Here is a 19708-nt window from a genome sequence, read left to right as displayed (position 1 = left end):
CTTATTATTATTATTCATTTTCATCGGGAAAACATTTCAAAGTGTCGTTTCAATTCTATTTATTTATTGGAGTGCTCGTGGATACACGATATATTTTGTTTTTCCATCTGGTGCGTACACGAATAAATCAGAAGATTTTCAGACGCCCGAGCCAGCCACATACAGTTGTCCATGCGAGAAGCACGGATTCTCCAAATTTATCCCATACACTCGCAGCGATTGTCAGAAGCGCGATATTCCCCATTTATATATATATATTAATCCTTTATAATTTTAATTATTTAATTGCTCCTTCCTCTCTTCCTTGGCATGTTGTGAAATTTCTGATAGTTGGATAATAAACCGTTTTATTGTAATTTGTCTTTTTAAATTATTTTACACACACACACATTCATTTATATATATATATATATATATATATAGATTATTTGCTGAGAAAAGAAAAAACTATGATGAAAAGTGCAGATGAAAAAGAGAAGTGTAATAAAGAAATTAAATTAAAGTAAAGGGAAAAATAAGAAATTATAGAATAATAAAATAAAATCAGTTGGCGTTTAAGCCTTAGATAAATTGGAGTTGCTCGTTAAAAGCATTCGCGTTTGAGAATTTGTCCAGTCTCCAATGAGAAAACTGCGTCTGAAACATAACGTCCATAACGTGAGTTGCTTGACACGACTTTTTTCTTACTCTTTCCGCCCTGTGGGCATTAAGGGCCTCTTTTTGCAAGCCCATTACGGGATCGGCCAGGCCCACAATGGGGATGCCGGATGAGACCCAACATATCCGAATAGACAACCCCCCGAAAAATTTCCTTGGATTTTACGACCCGTTCGGATTCGAACCCGGGTCCACCAGAGCGGTAGGCTGCCACTTTGATCGCTTAGCCATCCGGTTTTATGTAACCTGGGTTGCATCGGAAGATCTTATACGGTTAATGGAGGCCTCCTGCTCTTATAAGTTCTATAAATGGTTTCGTATTTTATCTACCTGACTCCGGAGAATCTAAGGAACGTAATTAACTTTTTCTACCTTAAATCTGAAAAATAATTGAACTTAAATTAACTTCTTCTCAAATTTAAAAAAAGGTGTGAATTTGTTTTACTTGATAAGGGGAAATCATCTTAATATTGTGATTCGTTATTATCAGGTAAAAATTAAATAAAAAATTTAAAAATAGATCGAAGATACGAATTGAACTAGAAACATTAAATCAGATCAACCAAAGTTATAATATTCGCTTTTATTCGAAGAAACGTAGTTTAAAATCTCGATAAGTGAGACACACAGAAAACGGCTTTTATTTTCGACAGAGATTATTCTACATTGAATAAGTAGGAATCTTCTTGTTCAGTCTGCAAATGTTATAAATGTCAAGCAATGTCTACAGGTTATCATCAAGGAAATGAAATATAAATACAAATTACATTTTTTAAAATCACAAGCAAAACGCTCTAAGTTAACAACGAACGTTAACTGAAATTAATAATTTATTTATTTATTATACAGTAACTGTCAAATATTTTGAAATCAAATTAAGATACTACAAATATTAAGAGAACATTTAAATTTTTATTTATGACACTTAAATTTGCTTTATTTGTTCATAACATTTCCAACGTTAAACAGATTTTATGCAAATAACAAATTATTTTATTTCTGGATCATATTCAATATGCTTTTAGTGAGTGCCATGGTCTCAGACATGCTTATAAGAAAAATGTGTAAGAGATAACGAATGCCATCTAAAAGTGATTCACACCTCTCAGATGACATTCATTATCTCTCACATATGACTCTTCACTGCGTTACTATGAATTCTGTAACTCATTATAGTATTCTGAGAACGGATCTACAGATAACTATTTAATATTGTAAACGTTTATGGAAATTAGCTTATGCTAAAATATTTGTGTTAAATTCGATAAACGGTATATAACTGCCACAAAAGCATTTTGATGTATTAGTGTGGACAACAATGGTGAAGATGCATCCTTCCTTCAAGGAATTTTCTAATTTTATCGTTACAATATTTACGACACTACTACGTATGATAGCATGCAAATAGATAGTAAGAATATACAACTTTATATATAAACGTTTTTGTTTCGTAATCTACGTAATCAACTAATCTTGATCAAGTGTAACCCCCGCTTTGGTCAAGAGATACCCGCTTTGCAAATGACGACCCGATAAAATGTCGAGTAAAATTTATAATTACAATTGTCTATTACAATGTGACAGTTTGGAACTCTTTATTAACCCTTTGAATTTGATTAATTTTCCTTGTTCCTTTCTGAACTTAACACATAACATGAATAAAAACTCGTTAGTACTTCAGTTTTTGTGAACACGTTTTGTGCTTTACATATACAGTACTACTGTGTGCATTATTTAGTAATTGCCATTACGATTATACTAATTCTACTTAGATTTGCATTGGTTTATTCGTGCTAGTAAATCAGTGAGTTCAATGGGGTTCCTCGTTTACGAGAAAATATGTTTTGTATAATGATTGGTACTCGTATCAAACACCGTACAAATGGTATAACAAAGCAAGAAACATTATCATCATTACGAAATTCAATTATTTTTATCGTTGAATGTTGAGCACAAACTTCATTAACTTTATAAGATATTAAAGGAATATCAGGTATATAATTAAGGCATAGTCTGTTTTATTCCAATATGTCATCAGTTTGACGAATAGCTTTTACATTATGATTTTGTTCGTTGCACTTCCTTTATAAAATGTTGTGTTGATCGATTATACACATTTTAGTCGTATTTTATCATGTTTTCATTTTGCGAGGAAAGAAATTATTCAGAGTTTCGCAGAAATAATTTGTATCAAATACAGTCGATTCCCCCTATAACACTGTTGATTTTTCTGTTTTATATGAATTCCATGTTGTACGAGTCACTTAGATTTTACAAATACGTGTGCCGGGCTATGAACGGCTCACGTATTTGTAAAAGACAAGTGACTCGTACAACATGGAATTCATATAAAACAGAAAAATCAACAGTATTATAGGGGAATCGACTGTATATTAATTATTTCTGCTCGTGTCAAAAGCTAATTATGGCTTTTATTTAAAATTTAAAAATTAGTTTCATTTTCGTATTTGTAGGTAATAAAAGTGAGTTTTTGCAAATATATTTACAAAAACTCGCTTTTATTACTCGTGTAGTGGGCTTTAAACTTACAATTGGCAATCGGTTCATAGGCTTCATGTAGCAAATGTCGACCTCAAATATATTAGCCCATATTTCTATTTTCAAAATTCTCGCTTCGTCGCGACATCTGTCTTGTCAAGTTCCACAGATGTTCAAAAAATAATGTTTAATAATCGTGCGTAACGTTTAAACTTCGATTACAGACAAAACACTTTCTGACTTATGAAGAGCTCTGCTCAATTAGGCCCAGCAATAAGGCATTCATAATTAGAATACATTACAATATAATAAATCTAAGTTTATGTTTTATATTACAAGTAATTAAATTATTTTCAAGATCATTAATTTCTCTCAATTAAGTATTCATTTAAATTTAGAATACCAGAAAATATGGAATGAAGAGAACTTCCCATCTGAAATAAAACATACGCTTTTAGAAGTAGGACAACTATAGAAATAATAGAAGTAAATTAATTGGTATAACTTACTTTTATGGGAAACTTTTTAGTCACTTTGAAGTAATCTCTAACAGTCAAACACAAAGATTCTTTACCAAATCTCTTCATGAAATTCAGAATCTGTTTGATCAATTATTAATTAATAATATTGTACATTAATTATACAATAACAAAATAAATAAATAAGCATACAATATAAAATAGTACCGAACCAAATATCTATTTTGAATATATTTTTGAAACCGGATATTTTCAAATTAGACATGCTGTAATACAGATGAATTTCCATCTTCTTGTTTCGATTTCTTACGAGACCAATTGCAGTTTCCCTAATGACTGGAAATGTCTCAAATCGATCCCTTCCGGTCTCAAGTTGCCAGATATTTGGTCTCGTACCGTACAATTAAACTATCTGACCTTTAATTTCTGTTCTAATTCGAGGTCACAATCAGCGAATCTTCTAATATCTTGAAACGACGTTTGCATCTGAAAAACAAAATAACGCATTTAATCGAATCTGACGATAAAACAAATACATAATCTTGATAAAATACGTTACGCTGGAGGTGAAAGCAGATGCAAATACTCCCATTACAATACACATAACAGTTGCTAGGACACAAATAATGGAGATGTAGATTTTGAAAATAAATTCCATTTTTGAAAACACGACAATGAAATAAAGTAGACTGGTTTCGATCAGTATACATCCGTACATGGTTGTTATAACGTAATTAAATGGACCGTTGATTTGGTCGGTAAAAGTCCAAAGTTCGTGGTGTTGTGCCATAATTTCTTCCAATTCCGACTTCAAATTTGGATTATACTTTTTCAATCGATACAAATCTTCTGATAATCTCTTGAATAATTTCATTAACATAATCACTATGAGGATAATGTAAGCATTAGAATTCACAATACAACCACTGGCAATTGTCGTCCAGATCCCGAGTTCAACGGAGCAGAAAAGAGCTTCGTATTTGAAAAGTTTTTCTCTTTCTATTGCCGGATAAATGTAAAACAGGTTTAAAACTTGACCCGAAAATGTGAAAATTATAATCGAAATCACAACAATAATTTCTGCAGAACTTATAATAGCAAAGAGTTTATTCCCAGGAAAAATTGAGTCTCTTAATTGTATTGTTGAATCTAGTTTAACTCTTTTTATAATACTAAATATTAGAGCGAATGAAAATGCAAAAATTGCAACAGCCAGTTTGACAAAGTTATCATTTTTAACAAACGAGTACCAACCGTTGCAAGGTGTTTTATTCGATAAATAAGGAATTGCCAAAGAAAAGGTGAGAATGAAATGTATCCAATAAAGAGCTTCAAGAAAACAAACATAAAATTTCTTCAAAAATTTCCAAAAAGAATTGTAACTGTTGATGGAACAAGAACAAGGATTGAAAACATTGCATCCGTAAACCAATAAAATCGACGAAAATGAAGGCAAAAAACATTGCAAACATAACTCCTCATTTAAATTAACAACACTGGGTCTAACAGTCGAAATTACGGTTGGCATATTTTTAAGTAACGAAATAATAGCATTTATATAAAGATTAACGTGTTGTTCTGAAAGTGCTTGTTACAGCATAGTTATTACGTCTTGTATGTTATAACTGAAGGTAGCTCACTCTTTACTTACGTTTTATATAATTATTAATGCATTAAGCGTATCTTCTAATTTAAGATGTTTTGTCATGTTAACCTAACTATTAAAATAATGGGATTTTTATCTTTTAGGAGTTTCATTCTGCATACAGTTTGATAGCTGATTGCAACAACTATGCAAGTAGTAGTAATTAAAAAGGATAAGAATTTCGGTTTATATGAAATCAATATGTTAATATAACATTTTAATTGATGTCTTTAATTGGAAATAGTTTGCTTTTCTTGATTTACGTAGGAAATAAATTAGAAGTACATCATAGAAGTATTTATTATATTTGAAATAGAAAGCATATTACATTAATTGCTACAATTTGTACATTAATTCTGCATAATGGAAATGTATTTTTATATCAGAATGGCTTAAATTGGATGCTTGTTTGTGCAGTGATGTCTACAATCGTCTTGTTTAATTGTCTAAATATATATTGTTATATGAGATTTATTTGCCTAATGTTTTTTTCTTATATTATTGACATTTTTATTTTTGCTTAATAAAGGTATTTTTTACAATTAAATAATATTTCTTGGTTAATCCCTTTTCTAAATTTGTAGTTTACAATTTTTATGCTCATTTCTGTTATAAACGACATTCCAGCTTTGTGTACTGTACTTGGATTTTGTTGGAATTCTAATAATTTAAGCATGTCTCTTTCATTTCTTTCTGCATCTTTTTGTTTCTGTCTTCCTTATTTTTGAGGATTTTTTTTATTCTTCTAATCTTGGTACTCTCGGTGCCACTTCGGTGGATAATGATGCCGTCTTCTATTCTTCTTATATGTTTTTATGTAGTTGTTACTACTACTTACGAACTTTCAGCACTTAACAAAGACGTTTGTTGTGTTTACATAACCTACATCTTTACATTAGATAATACATTTATTTTATTAATACTTATATAAGAGTTTAGGTAAATCAGTAAGCTACTTTTAATTACAGTATTTAGATATAATAGATATTATTTATCGCTGTAACGAGGAATTTTACTCCATAATAACATTTTCAGAAGAGGAGAATATTTATTATTATACTGTATTTATAAATACTATTATTTTACTTGTGTAAAAAGAACGTAAATCGTAATTTCAAGTGTAAGGCCTAGCGATGGTATTTTAAATCAGGAGTAATGTTTTTTAACCCTTATTTAAATCACTATTAACGGTTTACGGATGCCGTTTTTTCAACCCTTTCTCTTGTGCTATCAACAGTAACACTACTGTAATAAACTTTCGAACAAATTAAATATTTCTTTTGTCGAATGTGTTTATTGGATACATTTTATTCTGACTTTTTTCTATAACTATTCCTTATTTATCGAATAAAACACCTTGCAATTCTTCCAATAATCAGGATATTCAATTAAAGGAAGTCAATGGAGGAATAAGGATAAGTAATCTCGGATAAAGGGGTTACATTGAGGAATGTATTCTCAAGGATATCCATGTTTGGGAGTAGAGAATTGAAGAATACAGTAAGTTGAAGATAGAAAAGAGATTAATTAATATGGTATTTTATAGGTAAGGAACGAAGTTGTATTTAACACACTGTATGACAGCAATGCTACTCCAATTGTTCCAGTACTACATTACTTTTTTGGTTCGCTTATTTATTTAATTGTTGTGTAATTATTATACAATATTATTAATAATTTATCAAACATACTTTGAATTTTATGATGAGATTTGATAAGGAACCTTTGTGTTTCTCTCTTAAAAATTAGTAATTTTTCTAGATATAACTCAAATTTTGAGTGATACAAGTATTGTATTTTTGAATGAGAAAACGAGCAAAGCTTCCTCATTATATTCTATTATCTCACCCCGAATCGACTCGGGTATGAGTGCTTTATCTCATATGTTTATTTATTTTGTATTTTTATTATAAACTCGGAAAACTCCACGAGGCCAGCCCGTCTGAGCCACCGAACTCCCAGTGTTCGGGGAAAGGAACCGCATGGTCACTGGTAATATTTCTTTACCATTTCTAAACAATATTTATAAACTGGCTTTGATTTTATGCGTATAAATTAATATTTTGAATTTAAAAAAAATACAGTAAAATTATTGTTGTAATTTTTTAAATGAAGAAAAAATTATAATTAAAAATATATTTTTTTTATTTTAGAAAAATATAATAAAAGAAATTATAAAACGATAGGTGGCGTGTTAGGAATTGCCGTTACGTCATCGACAAGATGGCGACTAGGTTGTAGTTTAGGATGTAACGTGTGTCGTAATAAGAAATGAATAGATTAGCTTTTAGTTAACAGTTAAATATTAAAATAAGTAATTAATTTAGCGCTTAATGCCTTATATATAACACAGATCGCATAATTAAATAATTTTATGAAGTTTATATCGGAAGCGATGTATCAAAAGACTCTGTTGTACTATTGTTTGCTTTTACCTCTTACTGTTCCTGCTATATTAGTTTTTCTATTTTGGGCTTGGTTAGGGTATCATCTCTTCACCGAATGAGTGAACGATTATGAAGGTAATTTTGCTCTTCAACAGCATGCTTCCCTTTTGTTTGTGAATTTTTAATTGAATGAGAATTATGTTTAAAACATAGGATAAGATATAAACTCTGAATGAGTAGTTTCCCATTCCCAGAACTGTAGACCCCCTGTACGAGCAAAAAAAGTCAGAGGAACCATACCCGTATATGCAACCCTTTGCCAGATATTTGCCTTTAGGGGTCAATTTTTATCTTGTACTGGTATACTACCTATTTGCCCTTTAGCACTTTCTGAGTGCTGAAAACTTCAAAAAAAAGTATACTGCCTATTGAATGCTCCATGTCGGTCAAGGCAAGCAGTAACTTGCATAGACTGACATGAAGCATTGAATTGACAAACTACACTACACGTGGGGACATTGGTCGAGGCAAGCTATTGCTTGCCTCGACCAATGTCCCCACGTGTAGTTGTATGTTTGAGGTGTGAGCCCCACACCTCTCTAAAACTGTATAACATCAAGTACAGTGATACCTTGGTTTTTGTTGATAATCCATTTGAAAACAACCAACGTAAGCTGAGGCAATTATTTCCATATGAATCAATGTGAATTCAATTACCGTATTTACTCACATATAAGACAAGATTTTTATTCATTTTTCACTGCTTCAAAAACCTAGGTTATCCTATACATGCGAGTAAAGGAATTTTTGCAATAATTTCTGTAAACCGTGTGTTTGCAATTTTTACCAGATGCTCACCCTCTGGTGTTTAAAAAAAAGTATTTTATTTGAGTTGTTTCAATCTTTCTTGTGTATTGTCAGGAGTAAAGATAAATAGCAGTCTGAAAAGCCTTTCCCATGTGAAAACTGATTATTTGGAAATCAAAATTTGGTGAAACTCAGAAGTGTGATCAACAGAGAGTGGATTTGACTTAAGGGGTACGTTCGTAAAGTCAAACGAGTTAAACGCGTTAGTAACGAATCGTTCGAATAGTATTAGTCTCGCTCAGTGCGCATGCTCTGCGGTGATGACGTTTTGAACGAAACTCTAACGAAGTTCACAAAGGAAAGAGTTAGTTTACTTCGTTAAGAAAATGGCGCCCGACTATATTGATGTTTCTAAATCTACTCGAGTGTTTAAATTTGTAATTAAAAGATGAAATGATTGGAGTAACTGTCCACCCGAAGCAATCTAAGAAAAATACTGTAAAAGGCTGTACTAGCAACATTTGTATCTTCGATTTTAGAAATAGCCATTTAGTTCTAAACAAATCGTTCGAAAAGTCTAACAAAATAAGAATAACGATGACGTCATTCTCGTTTAACTCGTTCGACTTTACGAATGTACCCAAGGAATGGCAAAAAAAGGTTCTCAATTGTCCAGCTTTACACAAACAAATTATGTTGATTTTACAAGTTTTTTCTTTAAAGTTTAAAATACCAGTAATTTTTTAAAGAATAAATATAGTGTTTAATACTAAAAACAATAAGAAATTAATATAAAATGAATATAAAAGCTGCCGATTTCAGCAATCTTAATGTCGCTCTTGTATTTTTAAATGATTTTTTTCTTTAACTCAATTGTGTTCCTGGCCTCCTCCTTCAAAGGGCTGCTTTGAAGGAGGGCTGCTGGCTCCGGAAACTTTCTTTGGTCCTATGACAATAAAAAGGAACAGAAAGGAATGGAATTGTTTGGCTGGAAGTGCAGGGTAATAATGCTCACACACCGAGATACAATGCCACACTTAGCAGGAAAATGTGTGGCCCTTTGTTTTTGCAAAATTAGCAGTGAGGTTACGTAGGCACTCCAACAAAATCTGAGGCAACTGACAAAAACCAAGACAAATTTTTCACAGAAAAAAGTTGACAAAAACTGAAACCAATGACAACTGAAGTCAACAAAAACTGTACTTCACAAATAGTCAAGTGTGGTAAATAGTGATTGTTAAGTATTAATTTACAAATGGAAAGGGAACAAAGGAAGCACTGACTTCGCTGATTGGATTCAAGGGTGGTCCAGTTGTAAACAACTTGCCAGGTGGTAAACACCTGGTAGCATGGCAGGTGTAACCTTTTGCTGAGCCAGAATACACATTCAAATCCTATACTTAAATTTCAAAGTAAGGAATTATTTATTATAAGTACAAAGGATGTTATACACATTTTTTTGTAAGATGAACATTACATAATTTTTTTTGCTGCAAAATCTTTGATTACGTCATCAAAACTGATTTGAGTTTGTTACTTCTCTTTCTATTGAAGTAATAGCCAGAGATGTAAATTGGTCTTTGCTTATTGATGATCAAAGATAATTTTTTATTAATTTTCAACTGCGAGAAACTATGTTCAACTGAAGCCACAATTATTGGCAATTATTTGTAACACAAATTGACGTCAACATTTAATGTCAATGTGTGCAACACGCTGCAACGAAATATTTCAATGTCAAGACGGGAGCGAAAATCTTGCACTCATGTCAGTGTGCAGCAAGTTGTTATTGATTAGTGGATTATGCGATTGCATCTTCCACACACACCCAAATATTCAATCTACTGTACAGAGGGTCCTGCAAAATGTCTGATTAGTGTTTGTACATCGTGGGGCCGAGTTCTGGCAAATGTGCAGAACCTGCCTCACGTCACCCCTGCCTGGTAGTAAACGAGTGGGTGACCACCCATGTCGGAGATGGGCAAACACAAAAGTAAGCTTCACCCTCATTCGATCCAAGTAGACCTGGGTGAAAGCTGTTTGCAGGGAAGATCTGTAATTGGTTGGTGGTTCCTGTCCAAAAAGCCCTTAAATTGGAGAGCAAGCTGGATAGACGGGAGAAAAAGGCTGACGACTGGTAATACGGAAGGCTCAGACACTTGGAAAGTCTGCTGAGATTAGAGAGAGAGCAAGCATACTCCTTTGCAAGATATCTTGGGGATGGGTAAGTGCCGAAACCAGACAAACCGTGTAGTAGACCATTCTATAGGTTGACAGAGGCCTTTCCAGAACTTAATCATTCCTGAAAGCCAAACTAGTACATGAGGAGCCATGCTTTGTGTATCCTGTATTTACTGTGTTTTCCATCTTGTATAGTTTATATATATATTTTGTAAATAAACTGTATGTACTGATTATCTTGAGTGTGGAAGTGTACTTTCACTGAACCTACATCATAACAATATCAAGGAGACTGAGTTTAGGAAGGAAACTTCACTGTGATAGTCTTAGTGGAGCAATGGGATTTGCAATTGGTGCAACTTGATATCGGGGCTGTATCTCATGAAGGATCACATGTATAGATATGGTTCCTTTGACTTTTTTGCTCTGATGGATGTGGTCTATAGCTCTTATAGGGTCCCGGCTATATCATTCAGAGGTTTAACTGTACCCGTAGGAGAATGAATGAATTTTAGACATTCTCAATTTCTGATTCAGACTTGAATTAGAAATTGGAAAATATAATTCTTAATTGGAAAATAGAAGATTAATAAATCTTCTATTTTCTTATATTGCGGGTTTTAGAATTGAAATTTTAACATGGGCTTATAAGACAGAACTTTCTTGGTAAGATTCTATCTTTGAACGAGGTGGTTGGGACCTTATCAGAGGAGTAAACCATGCCTATAGGAGTAAAAAATGTCAAAGGAATTGGTCATCTACAAGTGATGCCTTGCAAGCTAAAGCCCCCAAAATCAGTTTATCTGAGATTTGGAGTCTGAAAAATGGGGCAAAACTTAAGTGAATAAAATCCAGAACTATTTCTCAAAACAATGCTAAAAATTGCTGTAATGAAATGTTTTCCAGTTTACTAGAGATGGCTAAAAGTTCATAAAACATGAGAAACACCATTGCACTGACTACTACTGGGTTTTAATTCAAATCATGCCACATGCTCCATTAAGCTTATTGCGTATTTAAGCTGATTTTGGGACTACATCTCAGGAAATGTTACATGTAGACCATCGGTTCTGTTGACTATTTTTACTCCTATGGGCATGGTCTACAGCTCTGATAAGGTCACCTCAGATAAAAATAGAATTTTATTTTTTAAATGTTTATAAAAATTTAATGAATACAGATGTTTTTAGTTGTTACCTAACTCATTATCAAATGGAAAAGTTTATTTGTAAAGTGTAATTTGGCAACTATGATTGTTAAAGGCTTTTCTATATGCAGTAATGATGATAGGATTTTTGTTCTGGAGTAGTGATGGAACAGATGTTATCTGCATATTTCATTATCAAACAAACACTTCTAAAATTTAGCAATCAATTTTCATTAAGACTTGCAAGCAGAAAAAACTTTAGTGAAAATGTAATTACTTGGAGAACAATCAGTTTGTATTTAAACAAACTTAATAAAGGTATAAGTAGACTTGAATAAATTATTTCAGTGTGAGCCGACACCCACCATAGCACACGTGTGACTGTATGTCATGAGGAAATTTTGAACTCTTTCAAATAAACTTCTCATTTGATCATCCCATATAATTATAATAAATGTGTAATAAGACTTGTAATCTTGTATTGAACTTATAGGTATATCTTGCATTCATAAAATTATATAAAATAAAAGAGAGAACTTTAGTATTTGTATTTATTTAATGGAATATTCAAAAATATAAAATTACAAAAGTACAAATTTGTGAAAGGAGTGAATTGGGATTTTTGATACAGTATGCTTAATAAAGATTGATTGTTTAATTTAAAATAAATATTATGCCAAGAATTATATAGACCGCAATCTATTTTCTAACTAAAACTGATAAATGTAAACATTCATGCCTGAGTGGACCTTACACGTGGTATGTCTGGAGATAGTACTAACATAAATGCTGTCAGATGGTGGTCATAACAGAAAACATTTGTATTAATTAAATATTTAATGACTTCTAATCTAAATACTTTTAGTTACGTTCTTTTTTTTTTATGCTTTTAAACAAGATAAAATTCAAATAATGCATTTTATTAGGTTTATTGTTACATTTCTTTACATTTTCTATTGCAATATATTTTCTCGAATTATTATGTAAAAATATTAAACCAGTCTTATTCTATTGTTGATGAAATTAAAATATAAAATGTTTAAAAAAAAAAGGAAAACTGTTTAACTTAAAAAGTTTCTGCTATTTCAATATTATAACTTCTAAAATTAAAATGTTTTGAGAATTGTTCTAAAAACTATACCAGAATATTACTAAAAACTTAGTTATTTTAATAAGGTGTTGACACTTTTAGATAACATTGTTAATGTAAATGTTTTCAAAAATGTAAAAGTATGTACAGTACATACATTGTTGCATTGAAACTGATTTCTCTCTACACTGAACAATATATGAATACTAAATACCAAGTGGCTGAGCTGATAAAGGGAACAGCCTCCCACTCTGGAGCATTTGAGATCAAACTAAGTTGGCAACCTCAGGAATTTCACATGGTCAATTTGTCGCAGATATGTTATGCCCCATCACCCACCACTAGGTCTGAATGGGCTAGAACAGTGTTTTTCAACCTGTGGGTTGTGACTCCTAGGGGGTCGCAAAGCCTTACATGAGTGGTCGCGGGTAAAAGAAAAAGACAAGTGTTTGTAGGTGCTAAACTATATTAAAAAAACTACAATTTCAGCGAGGATTATGGCCCACATCAGAAAATGATAGCCGAAAAAAGTGTTGAGCTGATTTGCAAAATGAAATAAAAATTGTAAAAGTAGAAGCTGAAAGTTCTGATCCCTAAAAAAAAAAAAAAAAGGTCTACAGCTCCCCGTGCCCAATGTTGTTATCAAAGAAAGTTTCATACTTTGTGTGTGTTATGTTATTGTCGATACTTCTGAAATTTTCATTTTAATCAACAATAATTTGTCTCAACAGAAAGAAAATTAAATACATAGTTTTTAAAAGCACTGATATAGTTTTAATATGGCCCTAGGGGGTCGGCAGAATTTTTTAACTTGTAAAGGGGTCGCGTATTCAAGAAGGTTGAAAAACACTGGGCAAGAACAAGTGGTAGAGCAGAATGAAAGACTAAAGAAAAAACATTTGTGAACTCTAATCAACATTTTAAAGTTTAAAAAATTGTAAATTAATTAAAATTTATATATTTTATATAAAATGTAAAATTTCTATTATAATAGTCTAAGAAGTCTGTTTTGGAATAACCAATTGTTAAATGTTGAAATTAAAATGATACTCTAATTATAACAAAGGCCTTGATTAAAATATAAATGTTTGTGTGTCAGTAAAGTCAAAACATTATAAATGATAAAGATAAAGCGCTGATTCCCAACTTATATTCTGTGAAACCTTAGGATTCCAACATTAAAATTTGGAGTTCTGCAATGAAATTAGTTTTTGAGCTTTAATAGTTAAAAATATGTATGAAAAATTTGTTTAAATTAAATTGACCAGACATCTTGAAGTAGACAGGATAGTCCTACCTTTTGACATGTCCCAATTTTAAAACTGTCATGATAAATGTCCCACTTTTTGGATTGTTTCATAATTATATTCAAAAATAGTCAATAATCATTACATAAATTGTAAGTCAAAAATGAATTGCATACAAGTTATAGCATAAAAAATTTTAATATTGAAATTATAGAAATGGTAACCCAATTGACAATTATAACCAGGGCTGTGGAGTCGGAGTCGGAGTCAGGAGGAATTTCTGGCTAGAGGAGTCGGAGTCGGAAAAAAATGTGTCGACTCCGACTCCGGCATTTCTCTTTTTTTGTTTTCCATAGAAAAATTAAAATGTAAAAGTATCTGCGAAAAATTTCACCCCCAACGCGATTTTATAGTAAAAATATTAGAATAATATGAAATAATTTAAAATAAATATATCGTTAGAGATGTTTTATTTGTCATTTTATTGCATTAAAAACAAGTTGTAACGAGACACTGGGGTCTCCAAAATTTACAACTATTTGACCTTTAGCCAGCTGCTTGGTGAACTTTCGCGGGACGTCCTTACGTAAACATCGAAGGGAATCGGTTTGAGGGGAGGGTGTTCTAGTAAGGTGTGCAGTAGTTCCAGGAATAATCCCAATATGAACACGTGCTGTTTGGTCATTACTACTATTTCTCTGAGGGAGACCGACTTCCTTGTCCGATTCAGGATTAATTCAGGATTCGTACTTGCGTCCTTTTTGTCTAACCTGGGTTAACTCGGAAAAAAGTACTTAAAGGGTTTTTACTACGATTCTCAAGTTCAGATTATTTTACTTGTGACTTGTAAGTATGAATTATATTTATCTACATATTATTTTTAAGAGTTATATCTAATTTTATATACTTAAATATTGTTAGATACCTAATTACCCTTTCACAATTTCACAATGGAAAAGAAAGTATTTTCAAATTCAAAGTCTGCAGTTTTTGAATATTATAAACTTACTACGGATGGAAAATATTATCAGTGTAAATGCATTGTAGAAAATGATGATGGCAAACATGTATGTGAAGCAAAAATTAGCGCTTTTGCTAGTTCTGAAAAAAAAAATGCACCTACAAGAGCAGGTAATCTAAAAAGACATTTGCAACGTCTACATCCTAAAATTCTACAAGAAGTAAATGAAAAAGATAACAGTAGAAACACTTCATCTATTTTAAAATTAGAAAATATCCAAAAATTAAGTTCAGTACAAACACAAGTATGCAAATTCTTTGCTTCGGATAAAGTTACAGTAACAATGACGGGTGCAAAATTTAAAAATCTGATAATTGAAATGGTGGTGCAAGATAGTGTGCCTTTAATCTTTTTTTCACGGCCAGCCTTTTTAGGCTTAAACGGTGAAATGGCGAGAAAACTTGGAGTTTCACTAGATAGAGAAAACATCAGAAGGCTTATAATTGAAGAGGCTGTTTTGAAAAAAGATGAACTCCGGAAAAAACTGAAGGATCGCTTGATATTTATTAAAATGGATGCATGCACTCGTCATCGAGTGAATTATTTTGCAATTAATGTTCGATTTATTGATGAGAATAATACAATTGTTACGAAGACATTAGCAGTAAAAGATACTATGGCTCATCACACAGGAGAGTATCTGCAGAAGTTGGTTCAAGAGGTATTAGAAGATTTTAAAATTAAAAAGGAGAATATTTTGTGTATTGTAACAGATAATGCTTCGAATATGTTAAAAATAACTGAGAAAATGAATCAAGATAATGAGATTCCATTAGAAGACATTCATGAAATATTCTCCATTGACACACAAATCGAGCCTATAATAGAAAAAGAGGAATATTTAGATGATATTGTGGAGGAAGCGTCCAATATGTTTCAAATCCAGCATATGCGATGTGCTGTTCACACGTTGCAATTAGCAATAAGAGATGGATTAAAAGACTCTCAGGTAGCTAAAATCATTACAAAATTAAGACAAGTAGCTACTGTAGCTAGAACCCCTAAAATAGATGCTATTCTGAGAAGGCGTGCTAGAAAAGGAATTATTTTAGATCAATCTACTCGCTGGGGAAGCACTTATTTAATGGTTAAGCGGTTGCTCGAATTGAAAACCTTCCTTGAAGACCTTGACAATCCAAGTGTTTTATTAACTGAAAACCAATGGAAACAAACAGAAAAATTAGAGAGTGTCTTGTCATACCCTTATACTGTCACCTTAAAGTTACAAGCTGAAGATTTGACACCTGGAAATTTTTTCTTACAGTGGAAAACATTGATGCATCAGCTCGACAAAACTGGAGGAATTGTTGCTAATGCGATTTTATCTTCAATGAGAAAAAGAGAGATTCAGTTGTTAGACAATAAAATCTTGTTAGCCGCTATTTACGTTGATCCAATGAATCGAATTTTACTAAATGACAATCAAATTGCCTCAGGGAAAGAAAAGCTTCGTGAAATTGCTATTCGCTTGAAAAAGTTGCCGTTACCTTACATTTATAAATCAAAAGATGAAAATAAAAATAATGAATGTAATGACAACTCGGAATCATCATCTCCAAAAAAAGAGCTTGATTTCGAAGCATATTTGGATAGTTTAGAACGTCTCAAAGTGAAGCGAAGACGTTTAACGAATCAAGAAACTAACCCGGCAGAAATTGAAAAAATAAAATTTGAACAAAATTTTTTAAATGGGCTAATTGAAATAGAAAAGTATGACCGTTTATCAAAATTGAACGTAGAAGAAGCTATTTCAATTTATCCAGAAATTATTCGCGATGCAGCTAGATCTGTCACAGCAATGCCCCCAACACAAGTCAGTGTGGAAAGATTATTTTCAGCTTTGAAAATAATTAAAGCTGATTTAAGGGCATCTATGAAAGAAGATTTAATTGAAGCTATTTTGTTTCTTAGAACCATTTTATAAAATTCAAAATTATAAATGTAATTTAGTTTTTTTTATTTAAGTGAAAATATAAAATAAATTTTCTTATTAATTTTTAAAAATGTTTTGTATTTTGTTATAATTCATTTATTTTAAATACAAAATGCAGCAATTTAATTTATTAAATATGTAGTTTTCATTGTAGTATTTGTGTTTAGTATCAATAGTTAAATTATTTTTACCCAATTAAACTTGAATATTTTTAAATCGTTCTTTTATTATTTCTGCTCTAAATAAATATTCTATTTTTCTGAATGAGCCAGACTAAGTGATCAAAGTATATATTTTTCTTTTCTGAACAAGGGGCTAAAATAACTAGATCGCACACTTTTTATTTGGACTAACTTTTCTGCAAAGGTAAAATTGAAGTGCATATGCTGTAGAATAAAAATATGTAAATGTAGAATTTTATTGCTCCCTTTCTCCTCTTATTAAATATTTGTTAGAAATAATTTTTTATACAAATAAATATTAATGTAAGTTAAATATTAAAAATGCTAACTATAAAAGTATTTGGGTAAATACCCGGGGCTCCTTTCACAGTTTAAAGAAGGGACCTCCCTATGAGCGTTTCTGCTCCCATATAATGACTTTGTATTTAATTTTGCCGGAGTCGGGAGTCGGAGTCGGCGTACTAAAATTATCCGGAGTCGGAGTCGGGTGTTTTTTTACCGACTCCGCAGCCCTGATTATAACTATCACCTTTTCAAACTACTGGAGCAATCAAATAAAAACAAAACCTTTAAATACCAGTAAATACAGAACTTTAACAAAATCTCCAAACATTTTTGGCCTTCACCAAAGCCTGCCTTAGGTTTTTTAACGAAACATAATTCCAAAATGGAATGTTAGAATGATAATATTTGAAAACTCATTTTTAAACTTTCGATATAACATAAGCCAAATTCATATGGTAGATAGACTAAAAATTGTAAATGTATGACCATGTCACACACACACATTTACTATCATCATATTCATCACATATACATTTTTAAGATGTATTTGAGATGAATTAATACAGGTTAACTTTGCTCAAATTTTTTATAAAGGTACCTCCACACATGCAATACTGTATTGTAGTCTTTAAAGTTAATACACTTGCTGGTCAGGCTGGCTTTATATATTTCCAAAACCTCCAGGCTACAAATTGGTCTGTTTGGCCTTCCTAATTAACTTGGTGTTCTAGAAGTCTGCATGTACATCCAGGTCGCTAGCATATGTGGACAAGGCAATGATATGCCTGTTCATAAGGTCATATTGATGATCACATATCCTATTTCGTATTGATCATTTAGTTGAGCCAATATACACTAATTCCCTTCAGAATCTATCATCCCTTACCAGTATACAGTACACTCCTTGGGTTCTGCTTTGATCTATCTTATCGTTTGCATTGCATAGCAAGTTACATATTGTACTGGATCTCCTGTACATTATCTGCAGTTCAATTGGCATTTGAACTCCTTATATAAATATATTGCAGGCCAAAATGGTACCGAAATTGCATATACACAAGCCCCACTGACCATATACAAGAGCTGATCTCGCTTAGAGGTTGCATCAAAACAGAATGTCAAGGTAAAGGTTGGACTTGAGAGTGAGGAATGCTGGTCCCCATTGGGTTGTACTGCCAGAGCCCAAGCATATAACTCAATCTGACTTTGTTGTCTAGTCACCTTAATACCACCACAGGTGACTGATCTCTAATGATTAAAATACAGTCACTTAGAACTCTGTAGGGCTATTTGGCAGAGCAGAGGCATTTGCCTTAGAGTTGTAAATATGGTGGAGCTCTATACCTATTCATCTGTAACATTTTACATAACATTATTAGAAGAAAGCTGGCCTCCATAAAGCCCAGATTTTAAACCTTTGTGATAACTGTTTATGGGAATGGGTTATAGACTCCTTAATTTATTTGAAGGATTCAAACAAAATAGAACTTATTAACATCAGTTCTGATCAGTTAAAACATGCCATTTATAATTTTATGTCCCACTTTGGAGCCATTTTTCAGAAAGGTAGAGCAGTGTTCCACAACCTTTTTCTACTTGCGGCACACCCATGACTCAATACAGCACACCAAAATGTTATTCCCCTCAAAAACGTATGATATGATACTATTAATAGAATTACATAATTAAACATCAACGATATGCCGAAAATCCATCGGACTAGTATTAGGCTAATTACCAAATGAATCACGTAACCAATTTGGCTCTAGAGGTAGGCGTTACGCGCTATCTCTTATTAATATTAATAATTATAAATAAATTAATGTTATGTATCGGGTTTAGCAATGTTTGTTTATATTATGCCTTGCCGGGGCTTGCGATGGCTGGTTGAGTGACTTGGTGGACGTGGGCACTGAATGTGTCCCCAGCCAGCGTTGTAATAACTGTCGATGGTTATATAGTTAGCTTATATACGCTGGAAGAGGAGATCGGACTGGAGGTCTGGGTAGCGTAACTGGCAACGCATCTGCGCGGTAAGCAGGAGTTGTGGTTTCGAGTCCTGCTCCGGGCTGATTTTTTCTCCCAGCGGTTCTAAATTATTTAAATTAATTAATTTATTTATAATTATTAATATTAATAATTATAAAT

General features: G+C 32.1%; 1 long non-coding RNA gene across 1 annotated transcript in view; it reads right to left on the bottom strand.

Annotated features, from left to right (window-relative positions):
- LOC111617867 overlaps positions 1-4114 on the bottom strand; it is a 44048-nt gene extending 39934 nt beyond the window's left edge. The window contains exons 1-2 of the long non-coding RNA XR_002755500.1: positions 4053-4114; positions 3666-3755 (exon numbers count right to left, since the gene is read on the bottom strand). This is a non-coding gene — a long non-coding RNA (uncharacterized LOC111617867). The remainder of the gene's footprint in view (positions 1-3665; positions 3756-4052) is intronic.
- Positions 4115-19708: the final 15594 nt, after the last annotated feature.

The sequence above is a fragment of the Centruroides sculpturatus genome, unplaced genomic scaffold, assembly GCF_000671375.1.
Source record: "Centruroides sculpturatus isolate CEXI.00-Female unplaced genomic scaffold, Cexi_2.0 scaffold173, whole genome shotgun sequence".
Taxonomy (NCBI): domain Eukaryota; kingdom Metazoa; phylum Arthropoda; class Arachnida; order Scorpiones; family Buthidae; genus Centruroides; species Centruroides sculpturatus.
Note: the sequence above shows the minus strand (reverse complement) of the source record. Positions and strands in the feature narration are given on the sequence as shown.